The following is a 26,860-nucleotide window of genomic DNA, read 5'->3' as shown; positions in this document are numbered from 1 at the left end:
CTGTCCTACGCAAATTAATTCAGGTCAAGACTGCTCTTAACAAACTTGACTCAGTTGATGCCTGTAACATCCTCCTTAAAGTTAAATTTAAATATCATGGAGGTCAAAACAATGAGGGTAAGATGTTGGCTAAGTTCTTAAAAATCAAATCTAAACGTAAAAATATTGGTCCCATTCTAAATGAATATTTATAAAATTGCATCTTCTGATGCTGGCATCTCTATCACTTTTCCAGAATATTACCAGTTATTGTTCTCTGATGATACCAGCCCGCAGTACATAATATGCACACCTTTTTTAGTGGCCTACCGAATCCTCCCTCTATGCCTGATAAAATTGATTTGTTAGAGTTGTGCTAACTCTCCAGGAAATATAGGATGTCATAAGATCCATAAAAACAACCAAGGCTCCTAGTCCTGATGGCCTTTCTATTGAATTAATTTCCTTTCTCCTCTATTTTTGCCTCTAAACTATTTGAACTTTTAAATTCTTTTCTTGCTGAATTAAGGCCACTGTTTCTTTTCTAGAAGCTTTGATCATCCTTATTCCTGAACCTGATAAAGATCATACCCTCTGTAAAATGTATCATCTTATTTCATTAACTAATTAGGATTGAAAATTATTTGCCAATATCCTAGCGTCCCTTCTTGAAACTATTGTTCCCTTACTGGTCAAAACTACTGGTCAATCTGGTTTTGTTAATGGCAGACTGGCCGCTGACAATGCTTTTGTAAGAAATATCACTCTCCTCTAGCTGCATTGTCTCTTAATACCAAAAGGCTTTTTGACAGTATTTACTGGCAATTTATGTTAACCACTCTCCGATTATATGGTTTTGGCCCTAATTTAATTTCATTTGTTTAATTATTATTCTCGGCTCCACGTGTTAGTATTTTTGTTAATAATCATTTTTTCCCATTATTTTCAGTTACATAAAGGAACATGACAAGGATGTCCTCTTTCCCTTTTGCCATCCGTTCTCTGTTTAGAACCTTTCCTTGATCGTATCTGTTTTAACACACTCATTCATTTCAGGCTTTGTGCACAATTCCACTGAAACTAAACTATCAGCTTATGCTGATATTTAGTCTATATGTCAGATCTCCTTTCTTCTTTACCTCCTTTTCAACACAAAATTAATTTTACCTTTTTATCTCTGGATATAAATTGAGCTTTTCTAAAACTGAAATATTAGCCTTAAATTCTGCATGTTATCGATATATGTTTGCTAATACTAATTTCACTTTGTGCCCTACCAAAATTAAGTATCTTGGAATTTGCTTCTCTTCCACCGTTTTGAACACAATTAGCTGCACTTTTAAAGCTTTAACAACCACTCTCCAGAAATTACTTTCATCATGGTCTCCTTTTCACTTATCATGATGGGGCAGGTTGGATACAATTAAAAAGATGATTTTCCCACATGTCCTTTAAACACTATCTATGGTACCTTTTAAGATTCCTTTTTTCTAATGTTTCTCAAATTAATTCACTCTACAACAAATTTCTATGGAATACAAAAACTCCGGTATTGTTTTGGCTAAATTCAAAAGTTTCATGAGTGAGGGAGGTGTCCGTTTTACTGGTTTTAAATGATATCACTCCGCATTTTTAATTAGACAACTTTTTGGTCTAACTCATGAATTTGGTGATACGCCCATCCCACAATGGATTGTGTTTGAGCGTTCTTTATTGAAGGATTTCTCATTTGAAAATGTCATTTATATGTCTAATTACACCTTTATATCAAATATTCCCAACAATTGGTACACACTGTATTTTCTGCAGGTTTTGATGCTTGTCAATGTATCTTCGCCCCCTCTATTTGGTATAACAAATTGATCAAATGTAAGCGTAAATCATTCTATTGTAAATCCCGGAAGGAGAAAGGTATTGTGTTTATATATCAGCTTGTCCACCATAACTCTGTTATTCCCTTTTTACAATTGCAAACAGATTACAATTTACCAAGTTCGTTTTTCCATGAATATCATTTAATAACGTCTTCCCTGCAGTCTTATTTAACAACCATTTAAATTCCCTCAGCTTTTCCATCACTCACTCCCCATACAGCGGTATATAACATCTCTCATGATTCTATACCCAAGGCTACCTATTTATATAATTTGTTACTGTCCCCTATCCCTGAAAGATCAAAAACACCTATTGATCTACTGTGGGGAATTGATTTATTCATTTCACTTCCTACTCCTGCTTGGGATAAATTCTGGCTTAAAATGTTTAAACCATCTAAAGCAGATCGTATTACACAATCTTTATTATTTATTTATAACAGATCTCTCATTAGTCCTGAATGTATATCCCAAGTTCTCTCCCACCTCCTCCCTATTATGCTGGTCTTGTTCTCCCTTCACGGGGATTTTAATTCACTTACAATACTATTGTTCTAATGAGTTGAAATGTTAGGAATCTATCTGGGCAAAGTGTCTTGAAATTTTTCATTGTAATATTTAATTATCAATGCAAAATGTTTTTCTTGGAAGTGCTTCACCGGACTTTGACAGTATTTCCCCTGAGTTTATGTTATTTGATCTTTTATTGCGCTTGCATTTGAGGTGATCCTTTACACCTCTAAATTGTCAATATTAACATGGTGAATTCTTTTTGTGATAAAGAAAGCAACTGTTTCTTCACTCTCGATGTCTCAGAAAATTAAATCTGATCTACTTTGGTTACCTTTCACTTCCTATCTTTCTGTTCACACACCCATATCTTAGTTTTTTCTCTTCTTTTCTTTCCCTTCTTCTTTCCTCTCTGTCACTTTTCATAATACAAACATAATTGTTATATATTTATCGACTTTTATAACTTTTTTTATCCTTTGAATTATTTCACTATTTTTAATCTTCTTCTTGTTATTTATTATTGATTTTGTATTGCTGTTTTTCCTAATGTTCTTTTCTTTGATACTTCAATAAAAAAAAAAATTTAAAGACACAAATTTATATAATGTGCAAACTAGCATGTGCATATTCTTTCCGAAAACCCTCTTTCTATCAGAGGTTATGGTACTTTGAAGTAAAATGTTTTCCCAATGAGTTTTACTGTATTCAAAAATCTCCAGCAGTTAGGAAATGCCTAAAACAGAAATACAAAAACTGTGCAGACTCTGCCTCTCTTAATTCAGAATTATATTTAAGAACTTCAAACACTGGGGGGCTGACCATGATGTGGACCTAGTAGTTTATCTGTAGAGGAGCTCCGGCTGATACCTCGCACACAATAGTAACTCCCACAAATCTTGCTGACTGGGGGATGCCTGGCGGATGTACCGTGTTGGTAATCCCCCAACCAAGGTGTTAGACATTTCACCAGCACAGATGGAGAGTGGTGGTGAAGTTTGCAGTAAGGTGTGGCAGCTGGGACTTGGCACCACCATGCCGGATGATGAAAGAAGTGCAGAGGGGAGCACTGGGGCTCAACTGAACACCTGGGGCCCAAAACTGTAGAAGTGCAGCCTTGCGCAGCTCGCTGCTGTCTCTGTGGGCATAAGAATTTAATGTGGCCTACAGCGGCCTGCCGCCTGCAGTCCTTCATGCGACCATGCAGGGCCCACAGACGGTGCACTTAACTGAGCTGTTAGCAGCTTGGGGATACCATTGCAGCGCAGCACTCGAAATGAGTATGGGTATGAAGCGGCTTTATGCTGTCCAGTGTGTCATCAGGTATTGCCGCATAAAGACCAGGAGGGATTTGTGAATCAAGGTCTCAGGCCCCCCCAGAATGAGATGAAAGGCGAGCGGTGTCAATCTAAGTCTGAATGCAAATTAGCTGCATGCGATACTGGACAGCATGAGCCTGAATCGCTTGCACAGGAGGAAAGATGCCTGAAGCGCACCTTTGAGGGCATAATATTGAGGGCCCTGATACCCTGTAGTGGGCACGTTGTGTGCCCGGCTGAACACTGCACCTTTGCTCAAAACCTAGGGCCTAGATCAACATAGAGGCCCACAGGGAGCCCCATCACCTCTTTCCCTCTCAATGTCCTGTCACCAAAATGCAATGGGGAAGCAAACAGGCCACATGAAGCTTGTTGATTATGTTGATAACACTGATTCGCCCATCACGTCAATGTAGCACAATGTGAAGGAACACCAGAGCCAAGTGGCACAGCTGAGAGAGGAGGTCCAGATCTTAACGAGCCAGGTGGAAGTCGCAGAAGGTCGTCCCCCGTGGAGCAATGTCTGCATAGTTGCAACCCCAGAATACATGGAAATACCAAACATGGAACTGCAAACGATTATACCGATATTAGACACAGAATATTTGGGGTGCACACAGTTTGATCATAACCCCTCCAAAATGGTGTTGAGATAGGGTAGTCCCACAATTCAGTTAATGACTTGGCATTTAAATGGCCAAACGCTGCTAGATCCATAATGTAAAGAGACTGTGGGCAGGGCTGTATCTGACTATTTTGCAAATAAGGAAAGGACATCCAGTGATGGACTGTTAGAAAGGAATGCATTCAAATTAATATTGAGGCGCACCTTGTTAAAAAAACATATATTGTGTAAAGAAGGGACTGGGCAGAAACAATTTATGCATGGAAGGGAAGAGCTGCAACTTTGAACTAAATCTTGAACAAGGACGGTGTAATGCCTAGGGCCTTGAAGCTGTATGGGAGTAGCATAGGGACTTGCAGGAGAAGTTGGGACGGATGAACTATCTGGAATATGTGGCTGAGTAACAGGAAATAGATGATAAATCAGAGCAGTTACTGGCTTGACCTTTGAGGGCTGAAGTCAACAGATCCCCTACTGGGGCTATCAGGAACTAGCAGGGTGGGGTGGTTAACTCAAAAGACGATATTAATGTGACTTTTGAGGAATACTACAGTATGCTTTACATGGCTCAAGGTGTGTCATCAGGGCACATGCTTGATGAACACCCGGCTATAGGAGACGGCTGAATTGCAACGGACCAGATGATGCGTTACAAAATCTCGAGGACAGATGGACTCCCTGCTGAGTTCTAAGGTGCATATACGTATGTACTGACCCCAAACTCCTTAAAGTATATGAGGAGGCTTGCCGCCTGGGCTGTGTGTGGGGCTGTATGAGAGAAGCACTCATAGTGGTTCTACCGAAGCATGGCAGAGGTCACATGAACGCCTACTCATATCGATCACTGGCCATGGACAACTTAGAGTATGAAATTCTATGGAAAATACTTGTGAATAGGTGGCTTGATGGTGCAGGAATCATTTCCTGAATCTGTGCCACTTATTTAGCTTGATTGAAGGCGCTGGGGGAGTGTCACAATGAAAGAAGGGGGGTGTCCATACCATATCATAGGAGATGGATCCATATTTTATACACTGATTCAGTAGCAAGAATGGGCACAATCAGACAATTTCGAGGCAGTTCTCTATAAACAGGGCAACTAGGTAGGGATGCCCACTGTCCTCCTCATCTTCGCCATAGCCATTATGCCATTGACAAATTTATTAAGGGGCAAAACAGTGACTTGGGACGTATGCTTAGGAGACAAATGGCAAATTGCCTTGCTGTATGTGGAGTGGTGTGGCTCACTGGTTAGAGGCGGCAGACCCGAGAGCAGAGGACGGCCCGGGACCAGGGTTCAATTCCTGACGTGGCAGGGTCGTGGACCAGGGTCAGCGGACTCGATAATTCTCATCTCAGTGCCTACTCTAACCAGGGATCACACTCGGCAACTCTGGGCATTAGGTTGCCTCATCTCCACAACGGCCCCCCACATATGCCGGGGATGCCTGGTTTCACCTCGGAGATACCCAGTAGGGACCATCTCACAGGGAAAGCCAGGACGGGTTCCCCAGCGGTATACTGCACAGAGATACTCCTTTGGGAGTCGATTCTAGCGCATTACAAACCCACAATAAATTTATTAAAAATTAATTAATTAATTAAGAATATCCTGATTTATTTACGGGATGGCCTTCCGTTACAGCCGGGTGTAATGGACATCCTGAACAAGTTTGGTGAACTGTTTGCTCCCCTTGAGCTCATTGTCGGAGCCGGACAGCTGTGTGGTCACAGAGTCATGAGTTGAATGGTGTTTTGACTCCTTCAGGTACTTGGGAAGGCAGTATACCAAACAGATGAGGCTGTGATTGAAGTTGATTTGGGCAGGGCAATAACAGCCAAGAGACAGTCTAGCAAGTTCTGGATAACATTGCCGCAGACTCCAATGGGCAGGATAGCCATAGCAAAACTGCAGGTCTTACCAGCCTGTCGTATGTTTATCTCAGTATTGCAGGTGCGCCTCCTGATACAGTTTTTAATGACTTAAACAGCATAATATCAGACCTCATATGAGGCACATGGAAGAAAAGGGTAGCACTACAGTCACTTTATAGCAGTGGTCTTCAAATGTTTTATTGCCGCGCCCACAAAGGTAAAAAAAAAAAATGTACTGCCCTCCCAGGATTTTTCCAAATTCTTTTAAATTGCGATGTTTAAATACGTCTAGACATATTTAAACATTACAGTTAAGTTATGTTATCGCCTTTAAAAATGTAATCAAATACATGATAGTCAAACATACAATACTGGTGAGGTAGGCCATTGTAATGTGTAATAGTATCCACAGTAGGATTATCAAAAATGTGCAAAAATAACAGATGGTGGACGGAATGCTGAATGAATCTCGCATTCACCCCAGTCACAGATCTGGGTTAAATCCATAGTTCTTCTGCATGCCATACCATTCAGTTTAGACCCACCCATATGTAAATCAGTTTTGACCCTGTTCCCCATGTGAACAGTCCAGCCCGAACTGCCAGGCCAGGTCCTCCCTGGACCAGAAACAAGCATACTGGGACCAGTTTCTGGGTAACCCACCTCATCAGCCAGGCTAGCTTGAATCTGATGGCGTAGCGAGCACAGGACCCATGTCTGGGCATATCCTTCCCACTTAGGGCGACAAATGCAAAAAGAAGAGATGTTGGACGGAATGCTGTATTAATCTAGCATTCACCCCCGTCAGAGATCTGGGTTTAAATCCATAGTTTGTTTGCACGCCATGCCATTCCAATTTAGACCAAGCCACATGCAAATCAGTCTTGACCCTGTTCCCCATGGGAACTCTCCATTCCGATCTGCCAGGCCAGGTCCTCCATGGACCACAAACAAGCATCCTGGGACCAGTTTCGGGGCAACAACTCTAATCAGCCAGGCCAGCTTGAATCTGGTGGTGTAGTGAGTACAGGACCCACGTCTGGGCATACCCTTCCCACATAGGCGACAGACACAAAAAGAACAGACTATTCTCAGAAATGTGAGCTGGGAGGTTTGAACGACTTTGATTTGTGGTTTGTTCGTAGTTATGTTTGAGAATGTCGTTACAGGCAGCTGCCACGGGCGCACATAGGTGGATGAAGCTTACTTTGTAGATAGTTTAGGAACAGATGGTAGCCCGACACATATGAGGGATACACGCCGGTAGAATGCAGAGGACAAGTACGTTAAATGCTGGTTGATTAAGTATGTATATATTATACGCTGTATACTGGAAGTAATGATGAAAAATGTGAATAAAGAGCAATTGAAAAAAAGGAAACCTTCAAACATTGTGTTTTTTACGTATAAGTCTGTGGGCTCCATATCATGTGTGTTGCTTTAACTTTCCGGGCGCGTTCTGTGGTGCGCACTTTAGCGGCCATCGCGCACGCACACTTTTGAAATAAGTAAATAGGGCTCTGGTGAATAATGAAAATAAACCTCACGGTCCTTATTCCGCTGTCTGGTATGTTTTTTGAATGGATGCCCACACTGCTGAACATGTCGTGTCTACTAGGAGAAACCGCGATGACGAATTAAGAGATTCCCTCAGTGGGAACAACATGTACATTCTTTGTTTACATTTTATGAGGGTTAGGGATAGCTCCGGGCGGTCGGTATAGGATCTGCCTGTCCTGATCCCGCGCCACCCTGTAGCCTCCTCGCCTCCCCGGGCCTCTTGGAAAAACGCAAAGAGGACGATAAACAGAGGACAGAGACCCATTCATACCGGGTTGGCTCCTTCTCCTTTATTTGGGTTCACCATGATTTACCAACAACTGCTGTCTGAAAATAACAATTTGCATGTCCCTAGTTTTCACATAAGATCATCGTAGGCCCCAACTGAAGGCTTGTACCCTCCGTGCCAAAACACATTATTAACGGAACTGACTCTTTGCCAGATGTTTTGAGTAAGGCAGTTATTCATGCACCACTGGTCTGTTGCGCCGTACTCCGTGAGAGTGTAATCTTGTTATTCTGCAGCAGTGCTTACTTGTTATGTGTAAATCAAGCTATTGTAAGGCAAAGCTATTATCTATGAATTGAAACTTTTCATGTTCATGGCATGTTTTTATGTAGTTGATGCAGCCAGTCATTTCGCCTAAGGCTTTACTTGTTGATTATTTTCTAGTTTTGCTCAATCATATTTTATAGTTTTTTCACGTCTTGTAGCCTGTTGGAAATTTTAGTTTGCCTTCTCCAAATGGTTTTCTATTAGATAGAAACAGGGCAGGGCCACTGGAATTATGTGGGAGGGCAGGGCCAAATTATGCAGCAGAGTTGAGTAAATTGAGATGCAAGAAAGGCAAATTATGCGGTATAATGCGGCATATTTTGTGATACTATTTATTCATTTTTTTGCATTTTTACACTTGCTAACACCGCCTGGTCATTGATTTAATCTCATTAGCATCAGTTATAACGCTAAAATATAGCAATAATGAACATAAGTTTGACCAGTCAACCTTTGCATAGGGCCTTCAACTGCGCAACAACATATGTTGCTGCGTTTTAGTAACTTTTAAACTGCTTGAGCTAGAAACATTTTGGTTGTTGTTAAAATCAGAAAATTATGTGGCATGATGGATTATGTGGGAAATGCAGAAAATCTATAGATATGTGGAAAAATGCAGCGGACGCACAGTCCCATAATTCCAGTGGCCCTGAATATACCATTTGACACTTTGATTTTTCTTTAAAGGTGATAAACTGCTATGAAAAAGATTCCTTTTTATTACAAATTGCATTTCAGAAACGTTTATTGGTGTTAAATGCATTATTTTGATCTCAGATGGTATTCTTTTACTACTAAACGTTTGTATCCCAGAGTCTAAAAACGGATACAATATAGTTGGATGCATCAGAAACTATTCATAAATGATCAAATGGATTTTTCACCAGAGAAGTTTTGTTTCTCTTTCTAACTACTGACATTCTTTTTCTTGTTGTCTCTTTGGCTGTCTATCGACCTGAGCCTCTTGCTATTTCTGTTTTCTTTGTATTGTGTTGTAGTGCAACATTTATATAGCGCTAACTACCCCTACTTGGGGTACTGAAGCACATGCCAACATGAGCAGCAATCTAAGCCGTATAGTGTGTGGTTGGAAGGGTGTTGCATTTTTTTAATCTTATGTGTGAATTGTTTCCTTGTCATGTGTTATTACCATCGAGGACAGAGTTTAGCAGTGTCATCGGTGAAGAGCTGGGAGAGACAGGTGCGACGTTTAAGGTTTCAGTAGGCTGGCCACTTTGAGCAGCTCTGCAGGTCCCTTTACAGTTTGTTAATGATCATAGTCCACCTAGCTGGTTGCTACACTGGGCTGACCATTTTGAGGTATTTTATTTAAAGTTTATGGTGAGCAGGCACGAGTTGGAGGGAGAAAGGTGCAGAAATCTGATGGGACAGACTTTTTTAATATCATCCCATTTCTGATTGTCATCCTGAGAAGTCACGAAGTGTGTATGACTTTCACTTCCTAGGCTGCTTCTCTCTCTCTCCACTTAACTAATTATTTTCTACCTTTCTTCACAGTGAACTGTCTTCGTTTGTGCTTTGGACTCTTGGGGCCTTATTTATGAAGGTCTTGCGCCACTTTTGCGTCGCTTTTAAAAAGGGAAAAAGTGACGCACCGGCGCGCAAGGCCTTCATAAATAAGGCCCTTGATGTTTCTTTCTGCTCTGCAGCCCCCTGCTCTCTATTTACAGGGGCATAACAAAGGCCCTTCCAATCACTGGACGCAAACGCCCCCCCCCCCTTTCTGCACCAGGCATATGCGTATCTACGCCATATGTGAGTCTCAGGGCCCCTCAATATTCTACCTGAGGCCCCATCATTTTCCCTGCACCTCTGCCCTTGCAGGGTCGCCTCTCTGCATTGTGACGTCATTTCTTTCTCTTCCGCCTTCCTCAGCGCGTGCCCTTGTCTGCCCCCCCCGCCCCCACATCACTTTATCTCCAGGCCTCTACAGTTGTCATAGCTGCACATCTCGGGCTGATCCCTCCACTGCCACGGATTCTGCCTCCCCGCAGCTCGCGGGATGTCTGATTATCTACACCTAATCTCCCTGCACACAACAGAAAGGTTCACGCATCTGACCCCTATTCCCTTGTGACTGACATATGCAATGATTAAGAATTAATGGAAGAGATGGGATTTTGGATCACAAATGGGAAACACAGCGACAATATGAATAGATAATAAACAACCGACTGGTCGCAGGTCTCGAGATCAAAGGCATTTATCTAAAAAAAAAAAAAGCTTCACTCAGCATCTCCGTTTACAATGGAAATTGGATTTTTCCGAGGTGACCGAGAGCGGTTTGAAGAAAATCTCGACAGGGCGACGAGTACTCTGAGGCCAGTTACACAGATACACTTCCGGCTATTCGTGTGACTTAGTCATGTAACTTCAGGATGTTACTACTTGCTGGTATCTCCTCAAATCAATAGACAGCTCGATTTTGTTTGGATCAAATATTGGAGAGAAGACAGAAGTTCGTTATCACGAAGTGTCTGTCCTAGACTCACTCTCTTTTCTCGCGCCTCTCCCTTGCCATGACATACCCAGTCCCCTGCCCATGTGCGTTGCATAAAGGAACACATGCACACATTGTTACTGTTTTGTCCTTGCAGTGTGCATCTCAAGTTTCACCTTTTCTCTCCCTCTGCATGCTTTTCTACTGCTCTTTCTTTTTATTTTTGTCTTTCTGTAGAGATGCTCCCAGTATGACAGGGATACAATTAGAAGAAAATACAATCACCTGTGGTAGCATAACAAGGACAAATGTGGAATGTGATGGTTCTCCTAATGATAGCAACAAGTGCCAATGTGAGTTGCAAACAGCAGGAGACAAACAATGCTAGCCAAGAAAAAATACACAAGCAAACAGTGCTTAATTTGCAATAAAATAGGTGCCATGGCCCTCGCCAGTAGGCCACTGCAGCTTTAACCACCCATTGCCTTGCCAGCACTGCCAACAACAGTACCTTTGCAACTACCAACCATAACACTCATTCAAGTGTGAGTATTCAGACTATTCCAGGCCCTCAAAGCTATAAGATTGGCATATTTTATTTACTGGTAAGTCCCTAGTAAAGTGCACTGAGTGTGCCAGGGTCTGTAAATCAAATGCTACTAGTGGGCCTGCAGCTCTGATAGTGCTACCCATATGAGTAGCCCTGTACAGGTATCTCACACCTGCAACTGTAGTGTCTGCATGCAGTAAAAACTGACATGTCGACCTGGCAAGTGCACTCATTTGCCAGGCCCTAACTTTCCCTTTTCTTGCATGTAAGGCACCCCACAGGTAGTCCTAAGGAACCCCATGAGCAGGGTGCAATATATGTGAAAGGTAGGACATGTACTAGTGTGTGTTACGTGTCCTGATAGTAAAGTATTGCCAATTGTGTTTTCCACTATTGAAAGGGTATCTGTCCCATCGACTAACATAGGAGTTACTTTGTAACATCTTACAAGTATAACTTTCCATTGGAACAAGATAGAGAAGTGGAGTTTAGTCTCACTGACCTCAGAATTTAATAACACAGATTTTAAGGGAGATGGTTTTTAAATTTTGTTTCAAAATGCACTTTTAGAAAGTAGTAACCTAAAGGAGGCTTTGGTCCTTATGCTAACTAGATTGGACCGCTTCAATATTGTATACATACAAAGTATCGATAGCATTGTTTAACAAAAAAGTATTTACAAGAAATGAGCCAATGTCCTTGATACAAAAGCCTGTGTGATTTATTTCACTTCTCTTTGTATTATTCAGACAAGATTATGGCATTTTGGTCATGTCATCACAAAGGGCAACACATCATTTTGCAACATATTTACAGACACAAAGAAAAATACATCATGAGCAGATAGATAAACAAAAATGAAACATCAAAACTTAATGACTTCTTTAGTGGTGAGGCATATAAGACCAGTCCCTTATTATATTCAGAAACACTAGGCGAAAAATTAAGCTTTTTTGAGAAGTGTCTATTATATCCTGCTAGTGTACGTGGCTCTGGGAATTTGAGTTTTTAGGGTGTTGTCGATTGGAGAGTGGTCTTACTACAAAAATCTCTCCTAGTACACCCTACGGAAGCCTTATCCCAAGACCTGGGGTCAACGGGTTTCAAGCCCCAACTTGTTGAGGGGTTCTCATCAGGACCCAGACTTGGTTGTGTCAGCTAAAAATACATACAATACTTATATTTTAAAGGCTGTTGATAACTCGGTTCTATTATTGTGTGCTTGCACATTTAGCTTTGTACCTTCAATGTATTGAGAGTGTGGAAGGCTGCTATGGTCCTCCGTGACAGTCGTGGGCAGTCATTAGGTTTTGATATGTCATTATTGTTTATCTATCTGTTCGGTATGTATTTTTCATTGTGTCTGTAAATAGGTTGCAAAATTATGTGTTGCCCTTCGTGATGACGTGACCAAAATGCCATAATCTCGTTTTGCTGAATAATACAAAGAGAAGTGAAATAAATCACACAGGCTTTTTAATTATGGACATTGGCTTGTTTACTTTTAGAAAGTATGCGTTTTCTTATTTACCCATTCTGCATGCCTCTGCTATTTTGTGTACTGACTGTCTGGTTTTGGAGTGACAGGGGCAGGGGATGTGTATTCACTTCAGACAGCCACAGGTGGTTTAGGGGTGTCTTGCCTTTCCTGATTGGCTAATAGCTGAGCTGAATATACCTTGGCTGAATTTAGAGTAGTGGAAGGAGGAGTTTCACTTGCACCTGAATAGGCAGTGTCTCCTTTGCACAATGCTGTCTCCACCTCCTGTGGTAATGCTGCACCAGAGGGGACAGAACTGATTTGGACTGGGCTCAGAGACCCTTGCCACAAAGAGAACAAGAAAATAAGGTATAAGTATTGGACCTTAAACCCCAGAGAATTAGATCACTTCTGTACTCAAGAGGAACCTTTGGCAAGGAGAAGAGCTGAAGAGTTGTAGGGAGGACTACTGCCCCTTTCCTGTGTGCATTGCTGGGTTGGTCTGCAGTTGCTGTTCTGCAAAGGAGAGGACAAACACTGGAACTTTGCTGTGAACCTGCTTGAAGAAGAATCTCCAAGGGTTTGTGTGTGCTGGCCTCCTCTTCTGAAGTCTCAGAGACACAACGATTCCACCTGCAACCCACTGACCAGCACCTGGTCTCCCCTGTGGACTCCTGCATTCAAAAGGGCACCAATTTCAGTTCCTGGGCCCTGAGAATTGTGTGGTTGGTGCTGCAAAGCAAGAAAAACAACTCTGACCTCGTCAGTGTCACCACCAGTGATGCTGTGACCTGCTCCAAGGCCAAGGGCACTGATCGTGAAGTGCACAAAGCAACGTCCCGCCTGCACCCCAGCTCCGATACCCTTTGAGGCCTGCAGTTATCGTCCTTGCCAACGCCAGCGCTCGCACCGACACCATCACTGCCAGCATCTGCATCTTGTTATCGTGGAGTCGATAACCGACAAGGGTGATTTCATGAACTCTTCGACTTCGCATCGCCTCATCGGAATCAACTTCTCACCACCAATGCTGCTGACTTCTCCTGTCCTGGACTTGATGCATTGCCTCCTCACAAACACTACGCCTCTCCTCCATGATGCTGTGGCATCATCAACAGACTTAGTTTCCAAAGTACTGTTGTTTGGGGGTTCATGTGACTCTGTGCCTGACGCGGCACACCTCACAGTCGGAGCTGTAGTATGGATTTCTGCCTGTCACAACGTCATAATAGCCCCAGGTGGAGCTATTTAGGTTCTACAAGTTCTATTTTTGGAATAACTGCTCAAAAGTCATAATTTGATACATGTATGCTGGATTGTTGTCGTTTTGGTCTTGTTTGGTTTAAATAAAGATACTTTAGTTTTCTAAATTGGTGTGGTGTCCATTTGTGGTGTTTTGACTGTGTTTAATGTTGTTTTGTGGGTACAAATACTTTACACATTGCCTTTGAGATAAGCCTGTCTGCTCATGCCAAGCTACCAAGTGTGTGAGCAGGGGTTATCTAAAGTGTGTATCCCCTTACCCTGACTAGAAGCAGGGGTCCCTACTTGGACAAAGATACATACCTCTGCCAATTAGACACCCCTATTTCTAATATTATTGAATTAATAAACAATTTTTGTTCTGCTCATCTCTAAATTATACAGACTTTACTATCATGTGGCAGACTCTCATAGTGCAGGTGCTCACCATTAAGTGCTGGTGCAGAGCACTGGAAACCACTGTCTCAAATTAAGCACTGCAGGCATGTATGGTGAAGAAACACACAGCAAATAGCCAGAAGTGTGACAAAAACCTATATTAATTACTATTGTTCTTTCAAAGCATAAGCAATAAAAGAAAGAGTGAAAGCATGTGAAAAGGCAGTGGCCAAAAGTAGAACATGCCTTAACCCCTTCGCAGCTGGGCAAATTCCCATGCTGTGCTGGGGGGAGGGGGGCGCGCACAGCGCCACTGTGCTCATGACGAGGTCAGCTAGTCATGAGCCACGGTGATCGTGTGCTCATGACGAGCTGAGCTCGTCATGACCACACCTGTTTCTTTAGAACGTTCGCACAGCAGGGGAATTAGCCCCGCGTGCAAGCGTTCTAAAGGTCATGAGGAGCTCAGCTCGTCATGAGCACACGAGCACCGTGGCTCATGACGAGCTGAGCTCGTCATGAGATTCGAAGGGGTTAAGAGAAATTAAATCAGCATGTTTGAATGTATACACACACACACACACACTAATGTTTATGGCGCTATACATATTTCAAAGCAGCATGCATGTACCTGGGATATCACTCTCACACCTGCCTCACGTCCCCTCCCATCTCATTGCTTTAGAGACTGGTAGGAAAGAGACCCCAAGCAGAACCAATTACTTTAAACACATCAATAAATTCCAGTCAGTTTTCAGTGTCATAAGTGAAGACAAATAAAAGCTTGTACAAAGTATTTACTGCTCCATAAAGTGCTCAGGTAATCATAGAGTGAAATAAAAAACATTACAGTGTGTATATTAAAAAGATCAACGAACCAAAATCAATTCATCAGTTGTAAACACTGCAATCACAATTATAGTAACAGCAAAAGAAATAATCCAAAGCAGTGTTCCAATTGTCCCTATGTCGACTGCCATGGACAATAACAACATTGCTTTGGCCTTTTTAACACAGTGTATTGTTTTTAATTTTTTTCACTGTGGGATCACCTGACCACTGAGAACTTTATTGAGCAATAAATCCTTTGTGCTAGCTTTTGGTTGTCTTCATTCATGATATATTGCAAAGTCCCTGGCATTTATTGATGTGTTCAAAGTAATTGGTCCTGCTTGGAATCTCTGTTTTTTGTTTACGTTCTAGCCCCTGATTCAGAGCCCATGTTACATACACTGCTCCAGTGTGTGCTGAAGCACACCTTTAACAGGGAGACAGTGTACTCTATTACTGTGAATATGCTATTCCCAGTGCATCTTTGCATTAGTGAAATGCAGCCCAGCTCTTGGAAGGTGCTGCATTTGAACATAGGAGCGGAGATCTCTCCTGGGAGGTGCAAGGAAGGACTGCATCTGTCTGAGGAAGAATGCCTCAGGGGTCCTGGAATTCCATTTTGTCTTTTAGGGGGTGCTGTTAAGGAGATGTACTAGCTGTGGACCCACTAAGGCCTCCTGACACTTCTGTAATGCAGCTCAGGCAAAAAAGCAAAGGATTCATTAATTTGCTTCGCAACATGATCCCAATCACGTTAGGGCACACATCCCTGGGATTGCAGTGGCATGATCTGTAGTACAGTGGGGATCGTGCATTCATCTATAGCACATTCTGTAAAACCAAAGTACCCCGGGGTTGCATACATAAGTGAGACCTAAGCCACTTTTTATAATACAAAACCTGGTGCTCCCAGTGCCTTGGCCGCTCATTATTAACATGGGAGACAGTGCTATGTATTATTGCCTGACTGTGTGCCACCCACATTGCTGTCACTGTCTAAGCCGCATTCGTTCGAGAAAGGAGGAATCATCAGTGTCTTTTGATACCGTATGGACAAGCAACAGTTTGGGTGTTTAATGATGGTACGGCACTGGTGGACCCATGACATTTAATAAATGGAAGTATCCGTCGGAAAATTAGCTTTCGGTCCATGCAATGATGGGCTTATTGTGACCACAATCAGCTTGTGTGACTGCAGCAGACATACAGGAAAGCAGCACAGTGCAATTGTGTTCCTCAGAGTACGAGATTTTCTGATCCTATTGTTCACTAGTAATTGGTTTTAGACTTCTGCACCTCTGTTTGACCCCAGCTGAGGGCTTCAGTTCACCTTTTTTGTTCAACCCATCTTTGCTGAAGGTAATGATAAATTTCCTTCTGTATATAATGTACCATGATCGCCGAAAGGTCTTGGCAATATTCAGGCCAGGGCAATCCACCTTATTTAACCCCTTCGCTGCGGCGGCTATTCCGTCGCAGCACTAATGGGGAGGCGGGGCCGCGCGGCGCTCCCATGACAGAACTGCTCCGTCACGGCCCGCGGTTGAGCTGTGCCTGTGACGGAACGGTTCCGTCACGGCCCCGCCCGCTCTTTAGAACGTCAGCGCAGGCGCGGAATTCGCGCCGCGCAGGCACGGCGGGCGGGCCGTGACGGAACCGTTCCGTCACCAGCACAGCCCACCCGAGGCTCGTGACGGAACGGTTCCATCACAAGCATGGGAGGGGTTAATGATCTACTTGGCTCTCTTAAGATTGTAGATATCCAGATTTAAGTTACATTAACAATCCCTTATTATTACTCATCTTTAAACATGAAACTATGAAAGCAAAGAAATAGTGTTTATCAACAAAAAGACACAGGTGGATAGCTAAGCATATATACTAACTCATATACATTTTGTAGCAAGCATACCTTTCTTGATTCATGGTCTACAGTTAATGATTTTTATGGTCTTCAATCGATGGTTTTAATAGTTATTTTTCTATGGGTATTATAGTCTGGTTTACTATTTCAAAGAGGGAAAGACAAAGTATTAATGGTTTCAATCGTGATAATTGAAAATGTAAAGATCACTTAGGTAATTAATTGTTTCTTCACCGTCTCCAAATTAAATAGCATGTCACAGATGTTTCCTTAAACGTATTATGTGATAAAGGTTGAAACTCCAAAAAATAAATGTAAATGTGTAAATGTCATGTTCATTTTAAAATCACGTGACTATTTATATTGTATATATTATATACATAGACAAACAAATTATTCACAGGAGAAGAAACAAAAGCAAACGCTTCTTACCCTACAAAGGTACAACTGGCGCATCATTGTAGTTTGGGAGTCCATTACATTGTCTCCGTGCCCCTCCTTGCAGGTGTTTTGCGCCTGAAAATAGTTTGTAAAACCGACACTGATACATCAGAAAAATCTGTAGAGTTATGAATTAAAGATGAGGGAACCCAGAATACGATTTCTAAAAAACAAATAGAGGAATAAGGTGATATTCACATTAATCATGACAGGCAATCACTCAAGATAAATCGTAAACGTTCTTGGGATAATATTACTGAGGTCTCTACCCCGAAATAATGTTGATGCGCAAACGCCTTTCAAATGTCTAAAGGGTTGAGTTCACGGCAGGATAGAGTTCATAGGTTTAGGATTCACTCAGGAAGCCTAATGCTTCCATATATGCTGTAGGGGCAGCAACAAACTCCATAAAACTTAAAGCTTTTTATGGAATGTTATCTATTTTATATTTGTTTACTACTAGTTACGGGTTACGATGTACTTTACATGTATGATAACTGCCGATATATATATATTTATATATACACACACACATATATATATATATATATATATATATATATATATATATATATATATATATACTATATATATATATATATATATATATATATATATATATATATATATATATATATATATATATATATATATATTCACTGAAAAAAACATAGGTTTCACACCAGTTATAGTTATGAATTAGTATTTAAAAAACCTATTAAATTCACTGAAAAAACCATAGGTTTCACACCAGTTATAGTTAGCTGGAAATTTTACTGACATAAAACCATTGAAATTCCCACGTTATAGTTAGTTGGACTCACTATAACTTGCGCGCCTGCAATGCACTGCTGATGACGTCACATATTACATCACTCATGACATGGTCAGTGACATCACTCATGACATCACTGATGACACCATCCAGTGAATGTGTGTCTCTCTGAAATATCAATATGTTTTATATATGTATTTGTAAAGGTCGATGGACGAATAAATGTTTAAATAAGTGTGTAAATGGATGTTTATTTTTAATAAAATATTGATTGGTTAACTGGCTTATAAAGTGTATCTTAGTGAATACATATATTAGCGAGTAATTTTTAAATATTTTAAATATATGTATCAGTGTTTCACTTTGTGTATAAGTGGCTGCATGGGTTGGTGAATGACTCACTGTTTGTATGTGTTTTTAAGACAGCGTATGTGCAGGACTGGATGGGTGGATGAGTGTTAGTATTGATGTATATAAGTGAGTATATGTGAGAGTGAGAGATTGAAAGAGTTCCTGTTTAAATAAGTATGTGTTTCTATAAGTGATTGTTTAAGAGAGTAAGTATGTGTAAGTTTCCTTAGAAGTAATGTACTAGTGTGTGTATAGCTGTATATGCAAATAAATGGATGTTCAATAGTTTATTTGCATGTGTGAGTATGTGTGTGAGTATGACTGTCGGTGTGTAACAGGATGTACATGTGTATCACTACATATGATGAGTGAGTATATGTATGAGTGACTATATAGAACTGTTGCTGAATGAGAGGATGTGTATATAGATGGTGGAATTACTGAATTGGTTGTTGTAACTGGTATGGGTATCTCCATTTTTTTGAAAATTTTAGTTTCTATTTTTGAATATGTGTTTCAAGGGTTACATTACACCGAAAGGAGGTCTGTCAGTCTGTCACAAGGATGGTGTCATCAGTGATGTCATGAGTGATGTCACTGACCATGTCATGAGTGATGTAATATGTGACGTCATCAGCAGTGCATTGCAGGCGCGCAAGTTATAGTGAGTCCAACTAACTATAACGTGGGAATTTCAATGGTTTTATGTCAGTAAAATTTCCAGCTAACTATAACTGGTGTGAAACCTATGTTTTTTTCAGTGAATTTAATAGGTTTTTTAAATGCTAATTCCTAACTATAACTGGTGTGAAACCTATGGTTTTTTCAGTGAATTTCATAGGTTTTTTAAATGCTAATTCCTAACTATATATAAGGCCCCAAACCTATGTTTTTTTCAGTGAATTTCAAAATTTTGTTAATAGCAAATGTCTATAGCTATGAAATGTAATATTTTTGAAAATGAATGAATCCTATATTATATTTGTATTAAAATTTTTTTTTTAATGTATATATATTTTTTTATTTTTTTTTGCCCTGGAGCGCTCCCGGGGCGCGCCCCGGTGAGCTCCCCGGAAAGCGTAGTCTTTTTGAAGCGCCCCAGGGCGCGCTCCGGAGAGCGTCCCGTTAGCGCTATTGCCACAAACGAAAACATCATCGTGACGTATCGCGTAGCCGCGTCCACGTGATACGCACGGCGTAAGCGCACCCGGAAGCACTCGAGCGAATACGATCGCTCAACGTAAACATCCGACGCGCTTACGCGACGCGACCCACGGCGCGCGTCGGGTCATGTGACCTGAAAATAACACTTTTAATTGGAGCAGAACAGTTTTGGTTTCATAATGATGAAATCCCTGGTTTGTGACCTGAAAATAACACTTCTCATTGGTTCAGGACATTTTTTTTTCCAAATGATGAAAGACCCCACCTTTTTTCCTTATTCTGACTTTGTCCTTTGACTGAGGAAGGCCTGTTTTGAAATCTTTGAGGTATATTTTGTACTTTGAAATGGCTACAGTAGCAGCATCAGCTGGAGCATCTGCACCACCACCACCACCACCACCACCAAGAGGACCACCACAACATCACATTGGTGGTCAAGAAGAAGAGGAGGAGGAGGAAGAGGAGGAGGGGACGAGGAGGAGGAGGTGGCTGGAAGAACACAATACCCCATACCAACCCAAGCCACACATTGTATGGGAGTTTTTTTCCATCCCTGAGGGAAAAAAGAAAGTGAATGCGGCAAAGGTGACTTGCCTTATCTGTGACATGGAACTCTCAAGGGGTAACCCAAATAAAAAACATTCATTTGGGAACAATACCATGATTAGGCACATGCAGCGCAAGCATCCTAACAACTATGCTGCCGCAGAGATGAGAGAACTGGCCAGCAACCCTCCCCAATCTACATCCAGCACCGCCAAACGAAAACAACCCACTCCATCGGGACCAGAGACAAGGGAGACAATCCCTTGCATTCAACCACGGTTTGGAGAATTTAGGGTCACCTGTATTTTTTGTGGTAAGACCATCTCCTATGGTGAGCAGAGCCTAAAGCTCATCCTCCTTGCTGGTGACAACCACAATTGCCCCAAAAAACCCTAATTTTTTCGTTATTTTTTTTCACTCCAGTTGAGCCATTTTCAATTCCCTGTTTTTTGTTTCTCCCCATAAAAATAACAAAAAAAATACAAAATAGTTCATAAAAGCCAAAAAAAGTACAAAATGTTCAAAAAACATAAAAAAATAAAACAACAAAAAGAAGAAAAAAAACAGTTCTTTTTAGAACTACCTCCAAATTATAAAAAAAGGCTACATTTTTTTAAAACTCTATCATTCTTTTTTCCCCATGGAACGCTCCCCGGTACGCTCCGCGGTGCGCGTACCGGGCGCTCCCCCGCGCAAATCAGAAAAATAAATAAATAATTGTTTTGCCCTCCGGGGCCCTTTTATAGCCCCCACATCAAACCTAGGGGGTCAGAGGGGGTCTACTCTACCCCCTTATGGTCATTTCCCCCTTTGTTTTTGCCACCTCTTGTGTCTCAATCCTACCGAGACACAAGATGGCGGACGCTCCGGACTGTTTTGAATGTTTACAGACACCCGAAAGCCAATCAGCTTTCCGTGCGCACCTCGCGTGGCGCGCCCGGAGCGCGCCCCGCTGTGCGTACCGGGGCGCGGCCATAGATATATATATATTTTTTTTAACCTAAATTACTCAAAAACCACTGGAGCACATTTCTTGAGACATAGCAAAGGCACATCGAGCTACCAGTCCCTACAATTTTGCCAAGTTTGGTGGAAATCCATTCAGCCGTTCGGGCTAAAAGTGAGGTCGACCGCCCTATGGAAATTAACATGGGGAAAACACGTTTTGGGACCCCCTTTTATCTCGGCCCCCGCTTGACGAATCCCCCCCAAACTTTCAAGGAAAGACCGGAGCTTCGCGAGGCAGGTTTGAGGAAATTTTCAGGCAGATTCGTCAACCGGGGACAAAGTTATTCACAATAGAATTTTGAGATTTTGCATTGAAAAAATCCTAACTACAACTACCTACTGGCGACCGCCAGTAGGTAATATATATATATATATATATGATCAAGCCTGCTGGTCAGGCGAAACGCGTCCAGGGTTTTGACAAAATAAACTTTATTTGTCTGGTACACGGTCTCGTCAGCGTGTGGTTTTCTACTCGTTGAGGCTCTTTTGTAAAGACCTGGCAGCGGAGGTCTTTTGACAGACGAGACACCCGTTGGTTTGGCGGCGGTGACTACTTCCGAGGCAAGGAGTGGAGAAGATATATATATATATATATATATATATATATGTATGTGAAACAAAGGCCCAGAAGCTTGAGGACGCACTCCCAGTCGATGAAATCTTAACGATTTATTAAAAGGACACCAGCAGCTTCAGTCCGGTATTTTGGATCCATTTCTTTTTGGATCCATTTCTTTGCTCTCTCTCTCTTCCTGACACGTTTCGAGGCTTCAGCCTCTTAATCATAGGAAACTTGGGAACTGCATGGAAGGACTCTTGATGCTTTAATTATTTGCATGCTTTTAAACCCTCAGTGGGCGGTGTCATTAGTCCCTGTGTTGTATGTCAGGACTTGTAGTCCATTCCAGCCAATTTTCGTCTATTGGTAAATTCTGTTTTGTTCCAAAGAATTGCAGCTGGATTGACTGTCCTTATAGCACTGTGCACTTTATATTCATACAACATTGTTTACATAAGATATGTCGCCTTGTTGACCTACTTAAACAATCTAATAATTGTTATTAATACTTTTTCACTATATGGTTGAGCACTATTATTATATTTTATTAGGCACTAGGAAAAGTTGATAGAACAATTCATGGTGGCATGCTTTGGTACTATTGGCATTTAGGCAATGATTTATTCTACAGGCATATATGGCATTAGTAGAAAGGACCCATTTATGGAGTAATGTTAATTCATGAAGAATTTACATTGTTTATTTGATTGTATAAAGCGATCCATGCGGAATGTAATCAGAAAAAGGTACCAAAGTAGTAGTATTTCTTCCATGTTTATTAATGGCTGCTTTGCACATGCACTTTAAAAAGCGAATGGTGATGCCTTTGGGTTGTCATGTGATCAAGGGAGGGATCTGCCGAAACGCGTTATGGCGGCAATGGCTGAATAAAGAAAAGCACGATAATCACCGGTTCCACGCTCGTTTGTTCTGTATGAGTGGGAGTAAAAGCGAGAAGTTAAGGAGATATATATATATATATATATATATATATATATATATATATATATATATATATATATATATATATATATATATCCACAGAAACGCCATCTCCAACAGTTCATAAGACAACAAGTCGAGGCCCAATTTGCATTTAAAGTGAATTTATTTTTCAAGCGATCACACCCAACGCGTTTCGCAGCCTTCGCCGCTTGCTCACGAGTGAAGAGTTGTGTTTGAACAATGAAATCTGAATTGTGATGTTTCAAGTGAGAAGTATTAGACATCAATGAGAAGTTATTGGCCCACTTGGGCACGAGCTTGGTTTATTTAAAAATTTTGCTAAATATTTGGTAAAAATAATTTTGTGATAGGTATGAATTTCGCAAAATATTTGTATATCTATGCTAGGAAAGCCCACTTGGGCTAGACTGTCCTAAATCGCCTACCTATACTGAGGAAAATGAATAAGACAATTAACTATGAATTAATAGTTACTAAGCGATGGTGTCTTCACTGTTTTGATCTCACGCAAACACCAAGATAAAAGAGGCATACTCGCTGAATGAAATTAATTCCGACGAGTGCACTCGAAAAATCAGTGTTTCTACATATAAATGAATTTTAAATGTTTTACTTGACCGAAGAAATGTATTATGGGACAAGTAGTGCTGATTGTGCCGATATCGTGTTCAATCGCTTAATGGCAAAGTCAACTTGAATACTGGAATGTATATGTTTATATTATCAACTGTGACACAATGAAAGATAACAATCGTATCATTTGACATGAAGAAATGTTATAATGTAGAGAGTCTGGTTTCACTGTTTATGTTTAAGTCTCATGACTAAGTTTCCTTTTGTATATATCTTTATTGTTCAAACACAACTCTTCACTCGTGAGCAAGCGGCGAAGGCTGCGAAACGCGTTGGGTGTGATCGCTTGAAAAATAAATTCACTTTAAATGCAAATTGGGCCTCGACTTGTTGTCTTATGAACTGTTGGAGACGGCGTTTCTGTAGATTTATAGGGGTGAGACGAAACCCCGTCGAGGCCCGCCATCGAAAGAAGGCGCGGGCTTATTTTTCGTCAAACTTGTGGTATATATATATATACATATATATATATATATATATATATATATATATATATATATATATATATATATATATATATTACCTACTGGCGGTCGCCAGTAGGTATATATAGTTAGGATTTTTTCTCTATGGGATTTTTGAAAATTCTATGTCTAATAACTTTGGCGTTTGTGGACGGAATTGGCTGAAATTTTCAGGAAAATGGAACATTTTGTTTCTGAGCAGCCCCTGACAATTTGGGGGGGTTTCATCAAGGGGGGGCCGAGAAAAAAGGGGGGTCCCAAAACGCGTTTTTCCCATGTTAATTTCCATAGGGCGGTTGGCCTCACTTTTAGCTCGAACGACTGAATGGATTTGCACGAAACTTGGCAAAATTGTAGGGACTGTTAGCCCGATGTGCCTTTGCTAGGTCTCAATATATGTGCTCCAGTGGATTTTGAGTAATTTAGGTTCAAAAAAAGATATATATCTGGGCGGAGCCTAACCACACATCTGATCTGATTGGCTGTCAGCACTTCATCCAAGAAGTGTTGGCAGCCATCTTGGGACCAATATACATGATAGCACCTCATTAAAAAGCATTGTAGTTAATAGAGGGTTTTAGGACTTTAGTTACATTATAAATCATTTGTTGATGGTACCATACTCGTTTTAGGAATTGTGGTGGGTTCTAAGGTGATTTTACCATGTGAAAAAGCCTTCTGCTGTGATATCATGAATATTGTTTGAAAGAAAACTAATATCTCATGATTTTCCCACTGTGGTTTGGAAGGGGATCTATAAGCTAAACTGAAAGCATATTTTCTGTAAATTCACATTATCTTTCTCAGTCATGTGAAAATGAAGTCTGACATTCTCAGTAAAACATGTATATCCAACAAGGACAGAGACTGTCAGTTGATTCCTTTGTGCTCTACTGCAGCCTCCTAAAGTGTTCTAAAGAACAACTAGAGCGCTAACAGTCCTACGTATTACAAAGGTATAGCACACCTGGAGCCATCGTGATGGGAATAAAGTGGTAACTCTTAAAACATTTAATTTAAAAAGGAACAAAATGAGGGGGTATATTATGCAATAGAAGGTATTATTAGTGCTGCAGAAAGAAAAATGAGGGCACATTTTGAGTGACTTTTCAAATCCTCTTCTATTTCATTAAAAAATTCTGACATGCAGTCTCCCAAAATGGCCACCAGAGACAAAAGAGCCCAAATGTAGCCCAAATATCACCCAGATGTAGCCCAAGTATAGCCCAATGACAGAATGTCCCAGAGTGTTCTAAAGAACAACTAGAGCGCTAACAGTCCTACTTATTATCCTACTTATTACAAAGGTATGGCACACCTGAAGCCATCTTGATTGGAATAAAGTGGTAACTCTTAAAACATTTAATTTAAAAAGGAACAAAATGAGGGGGTATATTTTGCCATATGAATTATGATTAGTGCTGCAGAAAGAAAAATTAGGGCACATTTTGAGTGACTTCTCAAACCCTCTTCAATTTCATTAAAAAATTCTGACATACAGTCTCCCAAGATGGCCACTAGAGACAAAAGAGCCTAAATGTAGCCCAAATATCACCCAGATGTACCCCAAGTATAGCCCAATGACAGAATGTCCCAGAGTGTTCTAAAGAACAACTAGAGCGCGAACAGTCTTACTTATGACAAAAGTATGGCACACCAGAAGCCATCTTGATTGGAATGAAGTGGTAAGTCTGAAAACACTGAATTTAAAAAGGAACAACATGAGGGGTTAATTTTGCCATAGAAAGTATGATTAGTGCTTCAGAAAGAAAAATTAGGGATCATTTTGAGTGACTTCTCAAATCCTCTTCTATTTCATTAAAAAAATTCTGACATGCAGACTGAAACATGCACTTTGAATACCAGCAGCAGACGTCCCTGGTGAGCAGTAGCTTTACTACAGTGATCTAATGTGCAACTAGAGTGCTAACATTCAGAATTTATGGCAAATGTGTGACACATCTGAATGCCTTCTTGATGGAACCAAAGTAAACAAGCATTGAAAATGCAATAGATCTCGCCCTCGTTTAAGTTAAAGCCATTCTGTTTGTAATGAGGTGGCTTTTTAGCTTTGCTTTTATTAGTGTTTTTTCAACTTTCATGTAAATAACATGCATCTGTATGCATATAAGTATATGTATGCATGCATTTATGTTTGTATTTATATAGATATACAGATGATATATGTTTATATATGTATGTATATATATATATTCACTGAAAAAACTATAGGTTATAGACCATATATAGTTAGGAATTAGCATTTACAAAACCTTGAAAAGTCACTGAAAAAAACATAGGTTATAGACCATATATAGTTAGGAATTAGCATTTACAAAACCTTGAAAATTCACTGAAAAAACCATAGGTTATAGACCATATATAGTTAGGAATTCGCATTTACAAACCCTTATTTTACTCACACAAAACCATTGAAATTCCATATATAGTTAGTTGCACTAACTATATATCGCGCACCCGCAATCCACTGCTGATGATGTCACATATTACATCATTCATGACATGGTCAGTGACATCACTGATGACATCACTGATGACATCTCAAATGACATCACTGATGACATCACTGATGACAACATCCAGTGACTGTATGTTTCTGTAAAGTTAAAATATGTCTTACATATTGAAGAATGAGTGGATGTATAAGTGTCTGGATGAAGGATTTAGTAGGTGCATGACTGACTGTATGAGTGAGTGATTAAATGTGTCTCACTAAGTGCATGGGTTAGTGACTAAACTGTCTTAATTTGTGCATCATTATGTCTGTTGTTCTGTAAACTGTTGCATGTGTTGATAAGTAGCTA

Source organism: Lissotriton vulgaris, chromosome 3_1, assembly GCF_964263255.1.
Source record: "Lissotriton vulgaris chromosome 3_1, aLisVul1.2, whole genome shotgun sequence".
NCBI classification, from domain to species: domain Eukaryota; kingdom Metazoa; phylum Chordata; class Amphibia; order Caudata; family Salamandridae; genus Lissotriton; species Lissotriton vulgaris.
The sequence above is the reverse complement of the archived record's forward strand: the minus strand, read 5'-3'. Positions refer to the sequence as shown.